Source organism: Callorhinus ursinus, unplaced genomic scaffold (assembly GCF_003265705.2).
Source record: "Callorhinus ursinus isolate GAN/ISIS: 27379988/994484 unplaced genomic scaffold, GSC_fseal_2.0 scaffold1, whole genome shotgun sequence".
Lineage (NCBI taxonomy): Eukaryota > Metazoa > Chordata > Mammalia > Carnivora > Otariidae > Callorhinus > Callorhinus ursinus.
In genome coordinates this window covers 81803295-81806619 of record NW_027397063.1, presented here as the reverse complement: position 1 = coordinate 81806619, position 3325 = coordinate 81803295, and the positions used below count along the sequence as shown (strand labels likewise).

The 3325-nt window shown below is 47.3% G+C and overlaps 1 protein-coding gene across 5 annotated transcripts in view; it reads left to right on the top strand.

Moving 5' to 3' along the window:
* Positions 1-200: 200 nt before the first annotated feature.
* The window catches only part of NAALADL2 (N-acetylated alpha-linked acidic dipeptidase like 2), a 1329911-nt gene continuing 1326786 nt past the window's right edge, over positions 201-3325 (top strand). For 2 of the 5 annotated variants that reach the window (XM_073897013.1, XM_073897016.1), the window contains exon 1: positions 201-338. The gene's annotated coding sequence lies outside the window, so the exon portion shown is untranslated. Of the gene's footprint in view, positions 339-2910; positions 3181-3325 lie in introns of those variants that run through there. The other 3 variants (XM_073897023.1, XM_073897026.1, XM_073897029.1) reach the window with 3 other exon arrangements.

The following is a 3325-nucleotide window of genomic DNA, read 5'->3' as shown; positions in this document are numbered from 1 at the left end:
CTCGTATCTGTCCCACCATGAGACAAGTTTTTCAGTTTTCGCCACTTAAAAAAATCCCTTTCCTATTTTTGAGCCTCTTGCCATTTAACACGGCTCCTCGACGCCCCTCTTCCCACTTCTCTCCGCAAACGTGTCTTTTATTATGACTCAGCCCAGCCCGCTCCTTGCCAAGCGGCTGACGCTCGCGGCGGAGGCGCCGGGGCCGCCGCTCGGGGGCGAGGGCTCGCGCCGCGGCTCGCGCGCTCTCCTCCCGCTTTACGGCTGCTGAAAACCCGGCCCGCGCCCGGCAGCCGTACCGCAGACGAGCCCGCGCCCGCGCCCGCGCCCGCGCCGCTCAGGTAATCGGAGTCCTTCTGTTTTCAAAGTTTTGCCAAAACCAGCTCGGCGCTCTGAGGCGGCGCGGTCTCGGCCGAGCCGTCCAGCCCTCCCTCCGGCCCAGACTGGCGCTGCTGTGGCGCTGGCCGCACCCCTGCGTGGGTCCCGGGACGCCAACCCGGCGTCGGGAGCCGGGCGGAGGGGCGCTCGGGCGGCGGCGGGGCGGGGGCAACTTCGAGGGGCGGTGCACGGGGCACCTGGCTCCGGCCGCCCCCTACTCAGCCCGGGCACTCTCAGGCCGAAGGAGCCCTCATCTTCTTTTCGAGGCTCCCGCCCACCTCCCGAAGCCGACTGTCCTAAGAGCGGAGCCCAGGAACTCCCGAGTGCCCTTTTCTGACACGTTCACACATGCACGCAAGCCAGCTGGGCTGCCGGACGCGGCACCCTAGCGGGACGCAGGTAAACACAACCGGCACCGCGGACCGGTGTTTTGGGGATGGCTCGCCCAGAGTGACGCCCCGCGTGTGGAATGCCGCTACAGAGGACGCGCAGGATGGCTTTCTCAAGGAAGTTTATGAGAAAGTGTTGAAAGAGCAGCCTATGATTAGCGCCTGCGCTGGCTTCTACCTTAGTGTCGGCCTTAGTACACATTTGCCCTGCGGTCTCATTCTTTTGTAGCGGCAACCTCTAGCCCCCTGACGCCTTCGTTTTCCACATTCTTTAAGCTTCCCCCCTCCACCATTTTCCCTCCTTTATTGGGTAGGTTGTCTTTTGGTGTCTGTGTTCTTTTGTTCCTCACTATTAGAATAACAAGTTCACATACAGTATCATTTACTTTATTATCGTCCCTATGCTTACTGTTGCTTGTGTATCCAAGAGCAGAGTAATAGATCCTGGACCTGTGCGTGTATGTCCTACTACCTCATTTAGCTATGCAGAACAGAAGACTTGGGTTTGTTAGGAACTAAGATAATGGTGCTACTTGTTGATGGACTACATCTTGACAAACATAAGCAGTTATGTCACAGGTTCCAGTGGCATTCACTCCATTTAGTTCAATCCAGTAACAGCTCTTTGAATGCCAGTCATGGGTAGTGGGTGACAGGTGAAGGGAGAAACAAGATTCAGTTCTTGTCCTACAGAGACTCTATATCCAGGAGAAGGGACCATAATTAGTGCTGCAGTAGTGGTACAAAGCTCTGGGTGAATGGGGGGAAGAAGATTAAGGAAAGGGTTGGGTTTTAGACTGGGCTTTGATGTTTGAGTAGGATTTTCCCCATTTCTTTAAACCCTCCTAAGAATTTTTAATAGGAAGAGGCTATCATTCAACAGTACTTTCACCTGAAACTACTCAGAGCTTTTTCTTCCCTATAATTGGCAGTAATTTCTGATTTCAGGACTTGTGGGAAATATGAAAGTAACTCCTTCCCAAGAGTGATCTAATGTATTCCTGGTATCATACAAAGAGTATTATAGACTTTTATTATAGGACCAACAAAGATGAAATGGTCAATTTATTAATTACTTACAAAAGCATTAACAGATTCACAGAGACCTCAATATTTATTCATTTAGTCACCAAATGTATCAAATGCTTGATGTGTGCCAAGGATTGTTTTTGGCACTGGAATAAAGCACTGCCTTCTGGGAATATACCTGTTAGTGGAGGGAGACAGTATATTTAATAAATAGAAAAATATGTGGTGGTACTATAATAAGTGCCGTGGAGAAAGGATGTGTATGTGTGGTGTGTGTTTAGTGGTTTAAAATAGGATTGTAAGGGAAGACCTCCAGAGAAGGTGACCTTTCAGTAGACTTAGAGCAAGTGAAGGAGTTAGCCATGTGATATTTGGGGCAAGAGCTTTCTAGGTGTACAGAACAGAAAATGCAGAGGCCCTACATACCGGTGTGTTCAAAGATCAGCAAAGAAGCCAATGTGGGTGGAGTGGAGTGGAGTGGAGTGGAGGAAGTAGGGACCTAGGATGTGGTCTTAAATGAAATAGATGCTAGATTGTACTAATGGTTTAGTAAGCTATTGTAATGACTCTAGATTTTACTCGAAGTGATGGGAAGCCTTTGGAGTGTTTTCATCAGAACTGACAACTATTTGACACCATTACTCTGGCTGCTGTGTTGAGAACAGATTGAAGGAAGAAGGCAAGGGTAGAAGCAAGGGTGCCAGATAGGCTTTTATAATAATCCATGTGACAGATGATGGTAGGTTAGATCAGGATGGTAACAGTGGAGATGGTGAAAAGTTAAGATTCTGGATATATTTTGGTGGTATACTCTACAGGATTTGCTGACAGGTTGTGTATGGAGTATGAAAGCAAAAGAAACTTAGGAAAATTTAATTACCTAAGCAATGGAAAATACAGATTTCCACTTACTGAGATGGGAAGATAGCAGGAGAAAGATATGGTAAGGATTAAGAATTTGGATTTGAACGCATTAAGGGTTAGATGCATTTTAAATATCCAAGTGGGGATGTCATACAGGTGGTCTGAAAGCCAGGCTAATGATGTACATTTGGGATTCTTCAGCATATAATGGATTTTAAAAGTGAAAAGATTGGACGAATTCTTAAAAAAAAAATGTGTGGGGTTAGAAAAACTGAAGAGGACCAAAGATTGAGCCTTGGGACACTCCCACATTATGAGATAAGAAAGAACCATCAAAAGATTCTAAAAATGAGCTGCATGCTTGATAATAGGAAGAGTTGGAGAGTATAGGATCCTGGAAGTCAAATGAAGGAAGTGTTTGAAGAAGTAGGGGACCTGCCAACTGTTCTAAAGATGAAGATTGAGAATTGACTTAGCAAAGGAAATCATTGATGACCTTGATGATAGCACTTTCCATGGAGTGGTGGGTGGTGAAAGCTTGTTTGGAATATTTGAAAAGTGGGAGAGAAAATTGGAGAGGGTGATGGTATACATCTTTTGAAGATTTTTATTGAAAAGATAGGGAGAGAGGGCGCCTGGGTGGCTCAGTTGGTTAAGCGACTGCCTTC